Genomic DNA, 21,139 nt, shown 5'->3' on the forward strand with positions numbered 1-21,139 from the left:
AACACTTTTCTGTGTTGCAGCAAGCTGCTTCTGATTGTAGAGTTTATGGTAGTTTTGCGTCCAAGTGGGATTTGTAGTCCACCAAAGATGTCCCTGTGGGAGCTTTGGGTCAGTGAGAAGCTGCTCATGAAGCCAGTCACCATTTAATGAGGACAGGTGGGCTATAGTACAAAGTAGTGGCTCAGGGTCTCATGCTGAGAAAGAACAATTCCGAAAAATACATAAAAAATTTGGAATAATCTACTGGAACTGAGGCAGCATCCTACAGCACTTGAGGTTTTCCCACATTTACATTTCATTCTTCAGAGAATTCCTGACAGAAGAGGTTACATGAAAACCCATACATTTTCCATCCAAGAGCCAAGGCATTGGTTCATAGAAACCACAAAAAATTGGAATATGCAAATCATATGCACAGCTTTTCTCGTGACAAAAGGTTTGGTGTATCTCCATTCATAGAGCATTTTGAGTGAGAGTGTGAGGCTGTTTAACCTCACCCGGCAAAGCCCTTTCAGCTTGGTCACAGCTCTGCCCATTTCATATCTGTATGACCCATTCTTAATCGACAAAAAGGGTGTGATTTCCTGTCATGATAGCTCAGGGTGGGACATATCTGTTTGTGCAGGTGTAGACCACAGCAATACAAGATGCCTGATAAAAGCCCAGTGTGGTGGCTGTGTGGTTATGGTGTTTGAAGCAGATTGCTCTGTTTCAATACCCTCTCTCTAAAATGGAGTAACGTTAGGTTAAAAAAAAAAAAATTCAGTGGAAAAGTTTAAAAACATATATTCAAGTGAATATTGTTTTGTTCTACCTCCTTAAAAGGTTAATGTGTTAAGGAAGGAAATGTTTCACTTCTGTGTTACCATGCCTTTTTATAACTTTTATATTTATACTTACAATTAAAATATTTTAGAATTTCTCATTTTAGAAAAAAATGCTACTTTTTTGTCCTGATTTAGGGCAAAATACTAAAAAAGTATCTGTTTTTGTTTCTGACCAGCTCTAATTATTTATGACATTATCAGCATCTACATACGGGCAAAGCTGCTTTATTTTCAAGCAATTTTGTCAGCTCTTTGAGGAAACTGTGAAATGAGTGAGGAGGGCACAAGAGCTATATATTTATAGAGCTTAGTTCCAAGTCATCTTGAGCCTGTGACAGCAGCACACAAGACAGCCTGGCCCTGAAGCGCTTAGGCAGGATGGCTGGTTTGTTGTCCATCTGGAGCACTGTATTCTGACACTTGAGATCATGGGATATTGAAAACACAATTTGCTGGATATCGTTCCCTGCCACTCACATGACAGTGGTCCTCTTCACACAGCTATCAGCCTTGAAATTCCTACCTCCTAAATTCCCTCTTCCCCCCAAAAAAAAGCAAAGGCGCTTAGTTGCCACTTGATAGCCTGGGTAACTGCTAAGATGCTGGGAGAAAAGGCAGCTTGAGGCAGAAAGTCAGGTAATAAGTAGCCTTTGTGGCAGATCGATCACAGGAGTTTGTCAAATACTGCTTGCTGCAGGGATTCCGGGCGGACTTAGATGGAGATTAACCAAGACCACTGACTGTAGGTTCGACTTTACGCTAGGCTGGCTGCTGCAGGAAGGATGTAGCTCTTTCCACACTACTGCTCTAAAGCCCCTTGCAGCTCTTCCCAGAGATCATAGTATCCTGTTATTACAATAAATTATATTCTAGACTACACAGGCATATGTATAGAAGTATAACTACTTTTCAAGTAAATGTGAGAAAGACAGCCCTTTCTGAGCAGGAATGTTTCTTCCATTCACAGCTGTTCCTCTCCTTCTTGGAGGTTTAGTCTGTTCCAGCTTACCCAGAAAATTTACTCAAACTCCTGAGCCAGCAAAAAAACCCCAAAACCCAACACCACCAAAAACCCCCCAGAACTCCTCAGGGAAGCAAACTGGGTTATTCATCTCACTTCCAAAAATCACCTAATGCTTTGGTATTAAGCGGTGGTGTGTAGGTAGCAGGAGCTGAGGACCTTTCAGGAAGTTGCGCACATACCTGATCTCTGCTTCCATTGCTTCCTGAGGACTCCAGCACTCATGGAGCCACAAAGAGCCCTGAAAAACCCTGATACTTCAGGGTTTATATTAAAATTCTAGTTTCTTAGGAATACAAAGATAATTTTTTTTTAGACCTTACCCTTTATTGGCATGATGATTTATAGCTCTGTCTGTAGCATTAGTCACAATATTTTGGAATTTATTTCAGTAACTGTTAAGAATTCTGCTTTCAGATCTGAAGTGCAGCTGAAAACCACACTAATGTAAAGAATGGGTAGGAAGAGTGGGGATTACCCAGGCTACTGGAGAAACTTACTCCATCCTGCAGTCAAATTCCTCATGCACTCAAAAGGGAAAGCAGAGGCTTTTAGTGAGTATAAATTAGTCTGGCAATAATAACTTTAATTATGGTACAACCACGAGAAAATTCTAAGTCCACTTCATCCTTCCTTTCCAAAAGTCAATTCAGCTTTCTTCTGAGAGACGCATATTAAAGATTTTAAAAACAATTCTGTGTCCCATTTCCTGCGTGGGACCTTAATCTTGTCAAAAATATTCATTGCGCTCAAAGGTTATTTCTGTCTTGTTTTGACGCTACAGATTTAAAGAATGAGATCATTTCTGTTGGATGCCCAGCTGTTTAAGAATCTGCATCTCTTTTTAAGAAGCACGAGAGGAAAACACAGTGTCCTTGCCAGAAAAACAATCAGATAATAAGATTGCATTTTATTTAATTGGGAAAAAAGAATCAGACATAACATGGTATGTGGATGGATCAGCACAGACAAGAATGCCTGTGACCCAAAAAATGTTAAATCTTGAAGTGACTGCCATACTGTGTGTGGAATTACTTTTACCTCTTGCACTGTAGTTTTCCATCTTCACTGCATAATATTCCTAATATGCTATATTTCCGTGTTGTGCTAATTCTGCTGATTTTTATCACAAGTCTTAGAACCATTGTTTGTATTCTTAAGGCCCAGTTCTAGAGGTGGTAGAGGAGGAATCTTGGATATCATTTTAGTTAAAGGTTAAATTTTAAACATAATGAAGATCAACCTAGAGTTTCTACAGTATTTCTGCTGCTCATCACTTGATTTTTTTTTTTAAAGCTGGGCACTAGCAGAAGAGCTTATGTGTTTTAGATCCTTACACAGTTAAAAACACCAGTGGAAGTTAAGTAGAAGCTGGAACATGCAGCAAAATTATTATTCCAAATTTTATACCAGGGGAAGGTGAAAGAGAAATGCTATGCGGTTTGCTCAGTGGTTAACATGCAGTCACTGCCTTGCTGTTGCTAGACATTTTGGATGGAATACAATAAGGTCACTATGTTTCCAGATAATTTATCTTTTTCATCCCTTTACCATTCCTTTGAATTATTTCTTATTTAAGCATTGTTTATGGGCTTTGAATTTAAAGGACCATTATCAGAGTTTGAGATACAAGAATTATAGTAATTTGAACAAATTTCGGCATGCTGATTGATTTATTATTATGTTTGTAGCACAGAGTGTTTAATAATGGCAGAAGGCACTTTTCCGTTACATGGAGTTGTTCAATTATGAATTCTGTGATGGCTCTAGAAGTGGAAAGAATGACTGAACTTGAACAATAAAGCAAAAGACAGACACTGCTAATTCTATGCTGGGATGCAGTTAAAGACAGAGCTCATGGGAAAGCAAAGTACTCGCACAAATACAATCATTATATCATCAATTAATTATTATTCAGAATGTTTTCCACCAAATTCTTAATGCTGAATGCTGATAAATGGAAACAAATTCTGAAGCCATCCCTGCTGGTATACTCTTACCCTTCTGAAGGGATGTGCAGTTTTATTACAACTGCTGAAGACAGAGATACAGAAGAGTCTTACATTTGGTCTGTTTTGATGATGTCTTGATAATTTGCTACAGTGGCAAACAGTTATACAAGGATATACTGGATATTAGGCAGAATCTCCAACAAACACCTCCAGTATTTTTGTAACCAAAATGCTGTTGAAATTTTAAAAAGGTAACGTTCCACTGAATATTTTTATTATGTTCCTACTCTATATGTTGACAGTTATAAATCCCTCTACTTGAGGAGGTTGAGCCATTTTCCTGTTCAGCTGTTCTCTATATCTACTGAATTTTGTGTCTTTATTCTGCCACTGTCTTCTACTTACAAACTGTCACAATGGAACAATCACTCTTAAACTGACAAAAGACTTTTTTTGTACAACGTTAAATAACATAATGAACTTTCAGCCACCTGAGGCCAAAAGACCAGCAGGATTTTAAAAGGAAAATAAACCCTTGTTCTCACAGGGATATTTGGAGCTTTCACAAGCATGGGACGTGATGCTAAGAGGATATAAACCACCCTGAATTTTACTTTCATGTCCTGAACACCTATAGAGCATGCAATATGCTGAAGTGCTTTTCAACCCCTTGTTATCACACACTGCTGTATCATTACCATGTTAAAATCATACCTTGTGCCTTCTTGACCTCTGGTCATGATGCCTTTTGCATCTTTCATAACTCTTCTCCTTTTGGAAAGCAGAATGTTTGCCAGAGGACAGTGAGCCTTTCATGAGGACCTGGGCATGGCCTGCTGGAGCAGGCCCCTCTCTGTGCAGCACCGTCTCCAGCAGTGGCACTGGGAGGTAGGACAAGTGTCTTGGGGGCACGTCTTTGAAATCTGCTTTACAAGCCTGAAGAGCAGATGGAGGGAGTAACTTGGAAGTCCAAACAGTCCCTTGATCATTTGTGAGATGATGATGTAGCAAAAGAAGCAGGAAGAAGATATATATATGAAAATTCTCAAAGTCCTTTGATTGGAACTGATTTTTTCTTCAAGTTAACTAGCAAAAATTGCATTGGAAACAGCACTAATCTTCCAATTGAAGACAGCTAAGTATAGCTAGATGTTATAATAGTTAACGTCTGAAGAGGACCTTAATCATAGAGACAAAACTTAAAAGACTCTTCACCCACAAGAGAAAGGCTATACAAAAATCAGTCACAAATGGGAAATAGAAGGCAGAAAGGTTTAGATTTCAATTTGATGATCCATGTAAGCTGAGGCAACAACTGCTGCCAAAACAGACACCCCTGCTTGATCCCATCTCCATGCTACAGCTGCCTGTTCCCATGCCCTCCCTTGCACTGGCGCTTGTCTGACCACCTAGTGCATGAGCTAAAGGAGCTGCACTAGCAAAAAATGTATTGACTTCTGGTTTTTTTAATTGGTAGCGTGTTTTCTGTTAGTTTAGATTTTTTTCTCTGGCCTGTGATAGGATCAGGCAAGCATCAGCCCAAGGGCTAAGGCCAAGGGTGAGGGGGACTGCATTTTAGCAGCAGCTTACCATTGGAACAGCTTTGCTGTGTTTAAAACCATACCCTTAAAGTCACTTCTTTAGAAAGTGTTTTGCTTTGTAGTTCCAACATCACCAATCACAAAAGAACATCCCTCCTTTAATCTAATTGTTAAATAATCTGCAAGGAGTGGGAAGCAGTAAACATTGTAGTGGTTGTAACTACTGCTTTCTCCTATGTTAGTCTGCTTTATTTCTTCCTGAAGCAAATGATGCGAAGAGCCTGTAGCTACAAGAGCCTTTACAAATGCATTTTATCTCCCTTTTCTTTCTTATGGTTTGTGCCTTTTTTTTGAATAATGGAACAAAAACAGTTTCAAAAGACACAGCTGTTAAGTTAACTTTTAACAGGAGAATGGTATATAGAGCAATTGTGACAAACTTTAAATCAATTTAATTCAGATTGTCATATTTTTACATGTCACACTTTTTTGAAGCGATAGATAGTTTCTTGCTTAATCAGTACTTGCAGCCATAAAATCTTCTCTGCAGTTCTTCAGGGAGTGAAGTACTGTTTCTTTTTCCCTTCCTCATCTTAAAATCCATCTTGGAAGAGCCATAAGGACCACTTATCATCTTATAATCTAATATTTTTATCTCTGGGATTTCCAGACTGTCCACAGCAAGCATGGAAAGAGCAAAACCAAATCAAACGTACTAAGCCCAACCTGTAGTTTCTAGATGATGCATGGTCAGCTGCACCCTGGAGCTCTGGTCATGTTAGTCTTGTACTGATAATGAGTTTTACAGGTGCATTTACCCTCCTCACCTGCATATCCTTCCCAGGATTCCTACCCTGCTCCATCCCAGTCCACATCCAGCTTGCTGTGAACTCTGCTGAGAAAACTCCTTGCCAAATTAGAACAAGTTGTACCAGCTGGTACAGTCACCTTAACTGTATAAACAATTTTAACAATATTTATGTGTTTTTCTGGCTTAGCTAAGTGCCCTCCTGAAACTTCATCTTTACAAATGACGGAGTAAAATACTGCTTAACATGCTCTGTGTGTCATAGTGTAAAAACTGTGAGCCTGTCCTCAGAACCTCTCAAGAAAATGGAGTTGAGTCTATAGGTCTAAAATTCCTTTTAATATAAATTACCATCTTGAGGACTTAGCCTCAGACACAAATAATTTGCTGTCCATATCATCATAACTTTCAGAACGATTTCTGAGATTGCAAGTCAAGCACAAAACCTTCCATAACTGAATGAAAATAAAGGACATTTCTGAAGAAAGATACAGCAGCCACTCAGTAAAATGTATTTTTTAAGATGAAAGATTTTTTTTGTTGAAAGAACAATATTAATTCAGACATATATATGTTGATAATATATACACCATCCAGCAAAAAAAAAAAAAAAATTGTGTATTGCAGGTATTTTACTCGTGGCTACATCTCACAGTGTGGTGAGCAAGAGTAGCCCATGGACCTTATGCAGCAGCGCCTCTTAGCGATAGTAGTAAATTCTGCATTTAGTTGGTATAGGAGCAGAAATATTTTTGCTTGCCTTACCTTTTACTTGGTTCCAAAGTCACTAACACAGCAGACAAACATTTTAACTTCCAGTAACTTATATCTGAGAATTATTCTTACTATTCAAGCCATAGTTCTTCTTACATTTATGGTTATGCATGGACATGCACTGCAATCTCCCCTTCAGATCATGGGTTGACATTTATCACATTTTTTTAGCTTAGATATACTTTTAAAATCTGAGAAAAATCTATTAGCTGTTATTTTTTTAAAAATTCATCTTAAATGTACTAAAGATGCTTTTTGATTATGAGATGTTCAATTGCTAACCATTGGAATTTCAAAAGAGATTGTGGTCTGAATTCTTTAGTCAAGAATTTTGTAACAGCTAAACTGACTGAAATTCAACAGAAGCCTTTTATTTATACACAGGTATTGATATTACAGTATAACTTTTCAAACAACTTTTGCAACTCACTGGCTTTAAGTCTGATGACATCCTTTAAAAGTATAACAGAGGCCAGCTTGTTAGTGGGATACCTGATCAACATGACTTCAAAAGATTCATGAAAGTTAAAAAAAAAAGGAGTACAAGAAGAGTGTGAAGTACTAAGTGAAACTCATTTAATCCAACATGTTCTCTACAATAAAGGTTGATTCTAAGTTCTCAGCACAGATTATGCCATTTAACAGAAAAAAGGCATGTTTATTATTTTTAAACTCACAACTGTAAACCTTTTATAACATCCATAATATTTTGTTGGGAAAACCTGGTAGCCTATGTATCTTTCTTCCTATGCCTAGAAATACTTCATTGGATGCCAAGGATATCTGGGGGAAAAAAAAAAAAAAGTGATTCAACAGGTCAGATGGGGGACTATGATAATGAAGTAAGTATATAATTCTGTAATACATGTGGCACTAATCCTTGAACATGTCTAAAGACCTAAGTAGTTAATTCTGGCTTTCTTTTATGTTTTTCAAACATTTGCGTTAGAAGCTTTATTATGGGTTGGTTTAGAGATTCCTCTGGTTCCTTGTCATCTTTGTGAGACTCATTTTCTGTCAGACTACTTTATTCCCATGCTAACATTGGTGTTACTTGTCAGATAAGCTGGGGTTGTGTCCTTCTGAGCAAAATCAAGGAAGGAATCCCCACTGCCGCTGGGCACTGCTTGCTTGGCAACACCTGGCCTGATGTCCAGTGCACAGAAACAGCCTCATCTCTTCTCCCTGCTGTTCTGTTTGGGGTGGAGGGGGAAGAGGTGTCTGTCCATGAGCTTTTGAAGCTGCTGGCGAATTGCAGCCACATTTGGCAGAAGGTTTGGGTTTGTAAGGCAAATCAGAAAGCAAGGACATCCAGTCCGGGTTGAGAGATCTGATCTGCAGCAGCATTTTGGCTCTACCAAAACTCTTCTCCCACAGGTCTCTGTGAAGCCAAGGGAGAGAAGCAGTTATTGATGAAGGCCTCCAGAGGGAGATCCTGCCCATCTAAACCCGAGTGCCTAAATGCAGCTCCTTAATTCCACCCCGAATTCCTGAAAGTTTCATGAAACTAGATGGCCAGGGCGTGGAGAGGAAAGCTGTAAATACCATGGCTGAATGAGCAGCTGCAGCATGAGTTCACCTGTAATCGGTGGTGAGAGAGAATCTGAACTGGAAAAAAGACCGTAATCCCTCCAGTCATGGGAAAAGCTGTAACCAGAGTTCACAGACCTCATAAGCCCAGTCATCTGGCAAACCCTTCATTAGGTCCAGTCATTGTTCTTTACATGAGAAAGCAATATTGAATTATCAGGCGAGCAATGTAGGCCTTACTGAGTGTTAGCAATTCTTGACATAGCTCAAAGCAGTGTACAGAGAACAGCTGTGGTCGCTAAGAGATGGTACAAACCAGAAGCAAATCCCTGGCAAAGCCAGAAATGGATGTGTTTTGGATTCAGGGAGTTAAATTCACCAGAATGTGGTTATACCTGTTTAAATTAAAATATGTTATAACACTGTTTTTGAGATGACATTCCCCTGGGGTGAGCACTGGTAAGCAACTGTGTCTTTTCCAGAATGTTACTTGCACTAAGCTGGCTTAGCAATGGCATGAATTGCAGCAGTATGAAGACCACAAGTAGGAGGGGATGCTGAGGAGGGTTGGCTTTCCATGGCAGGTGTGATGAAGCCCCTGACTGGGCAGAACCATAGTTCTGCATAACACCTCAGAAATTATGGCAAGCAGAAAACATCAGAAAAGATGGTCCTGACCAAACATTCTCAAGGGTGACAATAAACATGACCGACAACTGTTCTATATCAAAGAGCAGTACCAGAACCAAAGAGCCTCAGACTCCCTTAGAGATGGATAAGAGCTGATCAAATCGCACTTAACAGTTGCTGTAGTAGACAAAGAGTTAATTTAATCTATCTGGTAGTTGTTCAGTATGGTCACCGGTAAGGTGTGTGTGTCACTGTATTTGTCCTTTGGGGCTGGAATAGCTACTGGACCTGACTGAGGGTCCCTTTCCAACCCTTGCCACCAAGATCAGCTGGTGAGTGAACCAAGAAGTATTGCCTGCCCTGACTGCTCTGTGGCAGCAGTCCTCAGCTGGTGCAGTGTTCATACCTGGTCATTAAATAAGCACTCATGAAAGTTTATCAGCTAAAAACACTGAAGAAAATGAACATGAAGGAGAAAGCACTAAGCCCTGCTATGCATACACCAAGGAGCTATGCCCTGATGCTGTGCTCCTGCCCAGGGCAAGGGTGATCTTAACCTGCTGCATTTTTTTTTAGAGCTGTCTAAAGACACTTTACACCTAAATGGAAACATCCAGGTCTTTAGTAAGTTTATATGCATGGTTTCACACTTCCAGTTGCTCTGTGTTGTCTCTCTCTGCTCAGTGTTGGTTAGACTCCATCTGAAATACTGCTTTGGGCGGGGGGGGGGGGGTGGTCCAGTTAGGATGGATGCTGAGAAGATGGAGGGGAGCATGCCAGGATTGTTAGGGGCCTACAGCATGTGGCCTGCAAGGAAGGGTTAAGGGAGCTGCACTTGTGTCACCTGGTGGGAGGAGGCTGAAGAGAGACCTAGTGAACAACAGATAAAAAGTTAAATTCAGTGGGAAAGAGACAGAATTAATATCACATGAAATCCTAGGCATATCCACAGAGCATAGGTACATGGCTATAAAGTGCATGTGAAATAAATCTGCTGTGGTCACTGAGACGACACAGTAGGTACACAACAACATCATCAAGCACACATCCACAAAACGCATCAGGCACACAGTTCATGTGATGGCCAGCCATTACACACTTAAACAGGAAGACAAAGCACATCCCCGAGGTTACAGCATACACACAGACCAACTTTTGTCCAATTTCAGATCAACTTCTATTTGAGTTTTCTGTAGAAAAATATACATTTAATATATGTAACTATGCAAGTACATCGATAACATATTGCTCAGTCATAAGGAGCTTGTGACTTTGTATGGCTGCACTGATTCAATTAAAAATATTTTTCATTTATCTAATACAACAACAAATAAGGCAGCATGTGACACTGCAGAGAGAAACAGAATTTTCAATTATCAAGTCAAAATAATGTAGAAAACCTGCTACATTAACAAAAAGAAAAGTGGAATGCAGAGTTTGGTAAATAATTCTAGAGTTGGGATTGAAAATGGAAAATTAAAAGTATTGATTAAAAACTTTAAAATGTTTTAAGAAAGTCCTGCTATGTGAAAATACTTATTTTTCAATAGTTTTTAGCATGAAAAATATTTGATGTGGATATTACCCCACAAATCACAGCTACACTCTTGTAGTAGAAACACCAAACTTCAAATGAGGCTTTTCTTATGTCTGCAAAGGTTGAACCCATCAGATATGTTCTTCATGAGTTATTCTGGTTTATTAGCTTATCTCTGATCATCTGGTTTAAGGCAAAGTCAGGTTATGTAAAGTCTTAACTAGTCTTCCATCTAACATTCTTAATTATCTTTACTTTTCCTTTTAATTGGCAACCACCATGTTTATGTCAGCCAGGTTGCAGCTGCATTTTGCTCGTCAGCAGCTTTCTGTACCAGAGAATAGTTACACTGCTTTGGCTTCTTGCTTTGATACTTCTTTCTTTTCTGAGCATTTGATCCCTTACTCATGCTGACAGTCGAGGCCAGTTTGAGTCACACTCTTGTGAGAATCTTTCTTGAATATTTGAGTATTACTACAAGATCTGTCACAGTGTGAAACATAGCATATCATGTTCCTGTCTAGAAATTACTTCCTGGAAGGCTGTGACCCTGATCCTGCATATACAAGTACACGAGGATGTTGATACTTGAATAACCTCCAAACCCACTGTAAATATCTCAAGCATAAAGCTATTCATATAAACATGTTTGTAAGTTGCTGACTACTGCAGACACATGTACTAAGATGATTAGAATACAATTGAATACGTAAGTTAATACAATCTGGCTTTGGTTTAATAAGGTGAAAACAAATAGATGAACAAAGTTCTTCTATTCACAAGCTCTTGAAAACTGTCGCCAGCATGTATGAATCAGTTTAGAGTGTAGTACCTGGTCCAAGTATTTTACAGCTTGGAAAGGGAAGTGAAGTACAGAAGACCAGGAGTGAAGTGCATCAGAGCACTGACACTGATAGAAACAGAGGCAATATTTTTGTCCCTTCCCCAAATACAAAAAATAGCCTGAACTGAATGGAAAAACACAGATGCTTGTCACCATCTTAGCCCAAGTTAGGCAATCACAGAATATATTAAAAGATCAAGAAAACAGTAAGTAATTGATCTATGAATCCTACTTTTGTTATGCGGGTAGACAGATACATAAAAATGATCTAAAAGAAAAACTAATAAACTCCAAGAATGTAATAATTATTTGGGCTGCAATTTCTAGATCTGTTCATGGAGAAATATAGTCAGGGGCTACACCTGACTGGTAAGGACTGTAAATTGCAATGCCTTGCTTGTGACAGAGGTCCATTCTGCCAGATGGTAATGAATCAAGCTGAAAGTTGACTGGTTTGGACTATTTCTCCCAGTAGCAAGTGATATATATCAAGTGTTTGGGCTTAATATTTCTAAATAAATAGCTGCCTTTAAGCTTACAGGAACAATCAAGTGTTGTAAAATGTTATTTCTTTTTGAAACTTCAGTAGTCTGATTTTTTTAATTTCTGAGGAAAATAAAAAATATGAATTCCAATATTGAATTTCACTTCCTTGGACTAAATAAATGTAGTTTCTGTGAAGTAATAAGAAAACAGAGATCTGAAACCCGTTCTGGTTTGTGTCCATGTGTCTCCCATCAACTGTTTCACCTTCTTCTGACCCAAGTACAGTCACTAAACTCAGGGCACTTACTCTCAATTACCTTGTGCCAAGAATGATACAAGCCAAGCATCACCGTTGAGTGAGACAGAAAAAGAAGAAAGTGAGGAAAGGGGAATCTGTGCACAGGAAAATATGATTGTGACATTGTAATGGCCTGAAAGTGCAAGTTTCAGTTAGTGAAACCTCAGCCAATTACCTGGAGCTCATCCTGATGAACTTCACACAGGAAAAACATGACTCCTCTGCAGCTTAAAGCATTGTTGCACTGCAGGGTGCTGATGTTTTGTTCGTAAGGAGCACTGTCCTGGGCTTTGGTGAGCAGGGCATCCTGCTAGCACAGGCACTGATGGAGCTCAATTATGCTTCCAGCTCCTTGCCAGCGCCACCTCACAGCCCTGCGGACAGCACCTCGTTGTCACCAGGCCTCACTTGGGCCCCTATAAATGCAGTGCCACTTGATTTCCTAGTTCACACAGCTTCTCACTGAAGCTACACAGAGATATATCTATCATCCTTCATGAGAGTTTTGCTTACGCGAGATGCTTGAAGAGCAAAATCCGAGTGACACTTGTGCATTTGTCCCCTCTTTATCTCTTACCTGCACAAGCACACACCTTGAGCACCTCTTTCTGAAACTCCTTTCCGAGGCTGTCAATCTATACCTTTATCACTCTAGAAGTGCTACTTTGCACTGTTGACCTCCGTCCCAGCAACATTATGATGAATATAGCAATTTGTTTTCTTGGCACAGTTTCTGTGTGATACAGTAGATAAATCAATCAAATGAGCAATCCACCATCCCAAATGGATAATAAAAAACCATAGGAACTGATGTATTGAATCAGGGCAGAGGTCCATCTGATTCATTAGTCTTTCCTTGAAAGTGGCTGACACAAGATGCTTGGGAAGCAGTGGACGAGCAAGGAAAGCATGTGGTGACTCTTCCCCAGTTCACCACCCATCCTTCAGTGATCTGCAACTAACTGACTTGCTGAGAGGTCACATCTTTCTGTTTCACAGCACTGGAAGTGTTTTTCTTCCATGGATCTAATTGCTTCCTGGACATGTATAAAATTTTACTATCTATAACATTCTCTGGAAGTGTTCCACAGTTTTTTCCTTTGGAGGCTTGCTTAATTTCCATTTCTTGACCTTACTAGCCTTATTTTCTTAATTGTAAGCCTGATGTTTTTATTACTTTCTGAGTAGTGAGTTGATAAATCAAAAAGTTATGGTGTGGAATTTAAGGAAGGTAAAGAGCAAATAAGCAAATAAATATTAGAAAAGGTGTAAACACCCATGATGCTGAAAAATTTTGTGCAGTAATAAGAAAAGACATGAAGGGAGGAAACTGAGGAGAACTCTGTTTTGACTGTGAAGGAAAACATTTTCCAACAGTGCAATGTATTCCTGTCTGAAATATCTAGTAAGAGATTGGTTGTGTCTAAAAATCGACTGGACCAGAACCCTTAGGAAAGGGTGGGTAAGGATACTTCTGCATTGGCATTAAATAGCTACTAGATGCGTTGCCTCTCTGCAGTGAGTTCCTTTATGTTCTTCCATATGTGGGAACCAAACTGTATATCTCATGTTTGTGTCACTGCTCTTTGTGCTTTGGCATCTGACCTAGTTTGGATTTTGCTCCATCAGTTCCAGATCAGGGTTATAAATGGATCATACAATGTTTTTATCTAATCATCATTACATGTTAGAGGAGGAAGTTGTAAATCCATTTATTTGCTCGTCCATTTTATCTCCCAGTATCTAATAAAGATACAGCTAGTTTAGGAAATAGTAGGAGTACAATTCTCTGGTCAATAGCTGCAGAGCATTAGCTCAGTCTGATCCAAGTGCCTCTCATCACAGGCAGGCAATTGTCCTTTCTTGTGTCCCCTGGTCCTTCCAGCCCCTGGTCACACACATGGCAGTGGTAGGGAAGTAACTTCTGTAGAGCTTCCTGTGCTGTAGGATTTTGCATCTCCTCCATGCTGTCTAAGAACACACAGCCAAATGTGAGAGGAAATAGTCAGGCTTTGCATCTGTGTGGATTTACTGCTCATTAAAACATCAGCATTTCTGGAGCTCAGATGCCCAGACTGGAAATCTAAATAAGTTGGTAAAAATAAACAGCGCAGACAGAACTCAGTGCATTAGGTTTAATCCTAACGATAGCATGGTCTGGCCTCATTTGACACTGGGAACTGGCAGAGGTAGCAGATAAGGAGAGAGTGGTGACAGATGCCAGTTGGCACCAGCTGAGGAAGCTTGGGTTTATAGCCCACACTGTGAGTTAATAATGGCTACAAAAGAGGACACACAGACCAAATTGTATGCACTGGTGAAAAAGCTTCTTAAAAGTCAGTCTCGGCAAATGAAAGCTGGGGTTTTGTACGCTCCAATGTAATGACTGTGCTGAACAGAATACATGTGCCACTGTGGAGGTAATGGCCAAAACCTTTTTTTAAGGTTCTTTTAAACTGTCTCTTCTTTTAAAAAATCACATAAAATAGAGCTGAAAAAAAAAAAGAAAAGAAAAATGAACTTTCTGAATGACTGTGGCTTACGGGTGCAACTTTTCAGTCCTTCATTATAAAAAGGAGTGGTAACTGGACAGAAAAGTAGGTTGAGATTCATCAGCCACAGACTCTTTTTTAAATTACTTAACTTCTATGTTCATCACTTTATATTTGCTCTGAGAAGTGGTGTGCTTACCAATAAGTGGCTGAGAGAAATTAAATGTCAACATACATCTACTGGTTTGGGATTTTTTCCCGGTTTATCAGAGTAAATGGGGAAAATTTCAAAGTTTTCATTACTTACCTTGCAGAGGATAGGGGGCCCTGTGGGGCAGTCTGCTTTGCTGCTGTTGCTGTGCAGCTGTGCCTCTTACCCTCTGCAGTGGGTTGGCTGGTGGGCAGAAGTCTTATGGAGTTTACTTGGAAATAAATGCTTGAAAGTGAGATGTGGGGCACAGTTAGCATGTGGAACTAACTGTGACAAGATATTACTAAAAGGAATACATTAATAGGATTTTCGTGGATACAAAAGCATATATAGAAATGATTTGGGGTGAGATGCTAAGCAAATTGTTTGATCTTCTTATGATGGTTCAAAATGAGGATAATTATACTTACCCTATTGAGTAACTAATTAGAGATCTAAACATAGAAAGCACAGTATGTCTCTAATATGATTATCCTCAGCTCAAGGAAGAGAGCACAGCAGAGAAATAACGGGAAAGGGAAACAAAGGGAGTGTCAGCCCTCGGTCTGGTGCTGGAGTGGCAGAAATGCCTCCATGGCATTTAGATGAGGACTCTGATGAGGAGTGCATCAGGCACCTTCACAGCTCTCTTTCTCCTTCACCAGCATGGACTCGTGTATCAGTGGTTGTTCAGGTGTCAGTCAACTAAATAGAAAAGTCATCTTCTTCATTTTGACTACTTGCTAACTCCAGGATAAGTTGAACAACTTCATCTTTTGATCTGCTGCTCTTCAATGGACAGCACATGCTGCTGTAAAGACAGTTTATCACTGACATCAGATATAAGATGGGAGGGGGATATTTGATACGAGTGGTAAGTTCAAGGACTATGTGGGGAGAAAGCTGAAGTTCATGGTTTGGTTTTTGAATAGCCTTCAGAATACAATACAGTATCAATACAGTAGAGAGTCTGTGTTAAATGAATATGTAGCTACTGCTTACACAGGGCACTGATCAGGTATCCAACGGGGACAATCAGTGCCCTTCAGATACTGAAGACTGAATATAGCCCAGTGAGACCTCATAGTAGAGCTCAAATAGAAAAGCATGGATCAAAAGAAAGCCAAACCTTTTGCAAATGGCAGGCTTAAACACAATACCCTCCATGTTACTGTTTGTTTCATGGCTCCAGGTTAAAACAGATTTAATCAAAGTTTTTATTATTTCTCCATGCAGTCTGCAGCATACTAGTCTCAAAAATTCTGAAAAGGAGAGTAGATTCATATCCTCCTGGTTTGGCTCTGACTGGCCTAATCTTTTAATTCCCTCTCTGACATATTACATTTAGGTGAGAAAGACTGAAGGTAAGGCCGTGGGAGGCATTACAGTACAACTATGCTGGTAGACCCTGTCAGTAGAGTGCTTGTGATAAGTACCTGGCTTACGCAGATAAAATTCTTTTTATTAGCATGGCAGAATTTCAGCTCTCCTCATAATTTTAGTGAGATAAGTGATTTGGGTGTTTCTGTATTATGTAACTGGATCTAGACCCAAGTTGTTAGTCAATACAAATTTGGCTGCTGCAATTCATATTGTCACTTTGGTCTGGCAAAGTTCTGACAATAATATAGGGCTTGGCTTAAGTAAACTAGGCTCCATCCCACCAACTCCTAGCTGTTAACACTATTTCTTTCCACTGCCTCTGCAGTTGTCTCCAGAAAAGGAAACAAACCTCTGTGAAAGGAGATTGTCTGCATCTCTGCTCACTCCTCAGAAGGACACCTTGAGGTCAGTTCCCGAATGTTTCATGCTCTTTGTCAGAATACACGGAGAAGGATCCTAACATTAAACCATTGCTTGAATTGTTTTTTGATTCCAGGGTAAAAATCACCATACAATGTATTATGAGAAATAAATACAGTATTTTGGACAGATTTTTCCAAGTGGTGGAAAAATCCTCAGACTGCTAAATGCAAGACTGACCTATTTTCTTTTCTGCTTTCTTAAAATTCCATTAGTTTCTTTTGTTTCAATAAGGTGGACAGGAGATTTGTTTTCAGAGGTTTCTTGGTAGCTAAAATGCCTCGCTTTTTATTTTATGTTTTATTAAAGGTATGCAATAATCCCCCTACAATGCACTGCCTGTCATGTTCAATTGCTTAATTAAGTTGCTGTGGTGAACTCATTAGGACTATAACAGTTTAAATCTATTATCCATAGCCAGCCTAGCATTAGCAATAAAATGTTAGTATCTTATTTGGGAGTCTGGATGCTACCTTTCTGCTAGAGGGCAGAAGTAGTAAACTGACCATGTAGTTGAAAATGTTGGCTCCTTTTTACAGCCCAGAGTCAGTCTTCTCTCAATGTCCACATATGTATGTCCTTGCTTAACTGTTTAACAGTAAACTGATTAAAAATAAACTAAGAAATAGTAAAATGTTCAGCAGTAAACTGCATAATGTGGTGAATAACAGAACATTGGTGAATTACAAGTAGTGCACCCATATGATTGCAAAACAAGGCACAATTTGAAATAAAAATGGATATCCACACAAATCACATTTGCTAAATATTGTTCCGAGCTTGCTTATGGCTGTATGGCTTTGGGATTGTGGCTAAGTTTGAAATGAGCAAAGAAAGAACAAAAGAGGGTCACATCATAAAAAAATCTTTGTAGGTACATCATTAATGAGATTGTTAGTACTAGAACAAGAATGATGCAGGTCAAATGCTTTTAAAAGCTCAAGGAAACAAAGCCTGAGCATGGAAACTAATAATTCAGTTTACCTGTGGGAGAGGTGTCCAAACCTAGAAAAAACACAAGTTTACTGTCTTCCATGGTGGTCACATCAGACTCTCTGCCCACTGTGGTCGTAGCACAGGGGATTCTCTTAACAAGCTGGAGCTGTTGTTTGGTAGCGAGAGGGGCCTCAGGATCAGAAAGAGAATATTCAGCATTTGGGTGGACTTTACATATATTTAAGATCCTTACTAAAATTAGGACAAATAACAGCCTGTATAGGTAGACCTTCTCATTAATAAATCAGCTCTAACAAGTTAGTTAAATGACATATAATGTTCTGAACGGCTTTTTGTGTTTCTCGTTTTACCACAGAACTTCTTGTGCTTGATATAAGGATTTTCACTGCTACAATATTTATTTGATTACATTAGAGTCTCTTTGAATTAAGAGGGTGCGAATACCAAGTATAACAAAATATTTCCTGAATATTCTGAGAAAGCATAAAACAGATCTGCAGCTTTCCATATTGTCTAATAAGCTGCTGCTTTTGTCTCTGTACTGGTCTATATTCTACTTTTCTTGCTTCAGTTCATGAGTGTAATCATTTGAAGAAAAAAATCAAGTTGCTGTAAATGACAAGACCATGTAGTTTTTCAAGTATAAAATCAGTGACCTTGTTCTATGGTGTACACCACTTCCTAGTCAACAATTGTCCACTCTTGTGAAGCACTGTAGAGAAAAAGAAGCTACATAATTGGGAATAACTCTTATTTCAAAAACTAAGAAAAAATGCATTAGGTAGATAATCCATATGTGATTGTAGAGGTATTTTAAAGGGTAGATTACATTTAGCAGAGTCTCTGAGACAAACGCCATTTGTTTCAGTAGAGCTGCGCAAGGGATGACTGTGACTGGTAGCTTCTAGGCAGGACTGGGTCTGCCTTAATAAATGGCTATGCTAAGCAGAGGGGAGAAAAACCCCTCTACATTACACGCAAATGACACCGATGCTAGAAATGTTCTGACTATAAACAAAGAACAATTTTTTAACACTGAGAGCATTTAAAGGTTGCAGTTACTTGCTCATTTCTGTCAATTTTAACATAGAATCATAGAATCATAGAATCATTTAGGCTGGAAAAGACCTTCAAGATCATTGAGTCCAACCATCAACCATGCCCACTAAACCATGTTCTGAAGTGCCTTGTCTATGCACTTTTTGAATACCTGCAGGGATGGTGACTCAACCACTTCTCTGGCCAGCCTGTTCCAATACCTGACAACCCTTTCAGTAAAGAATATTTCCTAATATCCAACCTAAACCTCCCCTACCGCAACTTGAGGCCATTTCCTCTCTCCCTATCTCCAGCCACCTGACAGAAGAGACCAGCACCCACCTCACTACAACCTCCTTTCAGGTAGTTGTAGAGAGCGATAAGGTCTCCCCTCAGCCTCCTTTTCTCTGGACTAAACAGCCCCAGCTCCCTCAGCTGCTCCTCAGAAGACTTGTGCTCCAGGCCCCTCACCAACTTGGTTGCCCTTCTCTGAACACGCTCCAGCAACTCAATGTCTTTCCTGTAGTGAGGGGCCCAAAACTGAAACTGAACACAGTACTCGAGGTGCAGCCTCACCAGTGCCGAATACAGGGGAACAATCACCTCCCTGCTCCTGCTGGCCACACTATTTCTGATACAGGCCAGGATGCCATTGGCCTTCTTGGCCATCTGGGCACGCAGGTGGCTCATATTCAGCTGGCTGTCAACCAGCACCCCCAGGTCTTTCTCTGCCAGGCAGCTTTCCAGCCACTCTTTCCCAAGCTTGTAGCATTGCATGGGGTTGTTGTGACCCAAGTGCAGGACCCGGCACTTGGTGTTGTTGGACCTCATACAGTTATCCTCGGCCCATCGATCCAGCCTGTCCAGATCTCTCTGTAGAGCCTTCTACCCTCCAGCAGACCAACACTCCTGCCCAATTTGGTGTCATCTGCAAACTTGCTGAGGGGGCACTCGATAACATCAAGACAGGATATTTGTGCTCTAGTTTAGACAACAGCTAATGTCAGGCAGCCCTGTAGCATTTTATGCAGGAGGTCATACTACAATGATAAAATGGTTCTCTCCAGCCTTGTGAACAAAGAATATATACATCTGTAAATGACAGATGATAGAGGTGCATAGGAAGAATGGAGCCGGCTCTCCCTAGACATCCAGAACTAAGGGAACTGCTTTCCCTCTCTTCTCCCTGCAAATGGAAGCCATCTGAATGATCTTCAGGTTCAATGCATTATATATCAGGCACTGGCTATCATTGACCTTATCACTTAATCAACAAGGAACCTATATACAACATTTCTCTCCAAACTTCAGGCATAAAATACTGAGTTGGATGAATTTGAGTAGAGGTGGGGTAGAGAAAATACCCATCCTTATTACTCAGTTTGATGATTTAATTCCACTACAGAATTTAAATTATTTAAGCAGCTATATGTTAAACTAAATTTTTAATTAGTCACCTTGAAGACTATATAAAGTAGTTGCTCATAAGCTTTAGAGAGAGGAGAAAGATTATGTCCACAAAGTGCAATGAAGTTTTGTAAGAAGCTTCCCAACCTCTCTCTGACTCAGCTCGTTCATCTAACTTGGAAAGCAGCATTAGTATGCCACTTTTGTGGTTATGACTGGCAAATTGCAGGCAAATTCCACTTCCTTGTTCAGATCTGCTCATTGCCAGTGATTGAACTGGCTGAGAAATGGTATGCACTTCAGAGCTGGTACATGGCTGAAGGGAACTGGTGAAGCCTGGTGAAAGCTGGGAGCATGGGTTTGTTCAGCAACACGAGCCTGCAGTGAGCTCATTTAGAGCTAGCTTTAATATCCCTGTGCAGCAGAAAGACTGATGGAATGGAAATTAAGAATGCAAACCTAACTTTTATAGGAAAAGATCTGCATCATCTGGTGGACAGAGTGCAAAGAAGCATCCTGCATTTTAATATTGACAAATAATTTAAGAGAATGAAAGGTCATACTTGTACAGAAGGGAACAGCAGCCTTGAAAATGCTAACCTTTTAAGTGCCTGCAAAGCAGCAGTTACAGTGAGTAACAGTTGAACATCCTCTTCTGTAAAGAGGTTGTTACTCAAAGTGTTCAGACACCAAATATATCAATAGAAGCATGAACTGGCATTACGTTTGCTAGGCCATGACTGGAATAATGGGCTAAATACTTCTTCACATCACACTCCAAGTGTCTCACATTATGTGTCTAAGAAATTAAAAGCTCTGATCAGTTCCACTGCTTGCAAGTATTTGCCCTCATGTTGAGGATTTCTTGGCTGGGCGAAGGCATGTGAGCAATCCAGCCATTATGTGGGAACGAAGCATAAGTTTACAAAATACTGAAGCAGACAAGGACGCTGTGTCCATGTACGCTGGGAAAAAGGAAGATAAGAAGAGCCTGACAAACAACA

At 39.8% G+C, this 21,139-nt stretch overlaps 1 protein-coding gene across 2 annotated transcripts in view; it reads left to right on the forward strand.

Annotated features, from left to right (window-relative positions):
* ITGB1BP1 (integrin subunit beta 1 binding protein 1) overlaps positions 1-17,748 on the forward strand; it is a 143,594-nt gene extending 125,846 nt beyond the window's left edge. For both annotated transcript variants that reach the window (XR_011328623.1, XR_011328622.1), the window contains one exon: positions 17,732-17,748. The gene's annotated coding sequence lies outside the window, so the exon portion shown is untranslated. The remainder of the gene's footprint in view (positions 1-17,731) is intronic.
* The last annotated feature ends 3,391 nt before the right edge of the window (positions 17,749-21,139 follow it).

Source organism: Haliaeetus albicilla, chromosome 18, assembly GCF_947461875.1.
Source record: "Haliaeetus albicilla chromosome 18, bHalAlb1.1, whole genome shotgun sequence".
Taxonomy (NCBI): Eukaryota; Metazoa; Chordata; class Aves; order Accipitriformes; family Accipitridae; genus Haliaeetus; species Haliaeetus albicilla.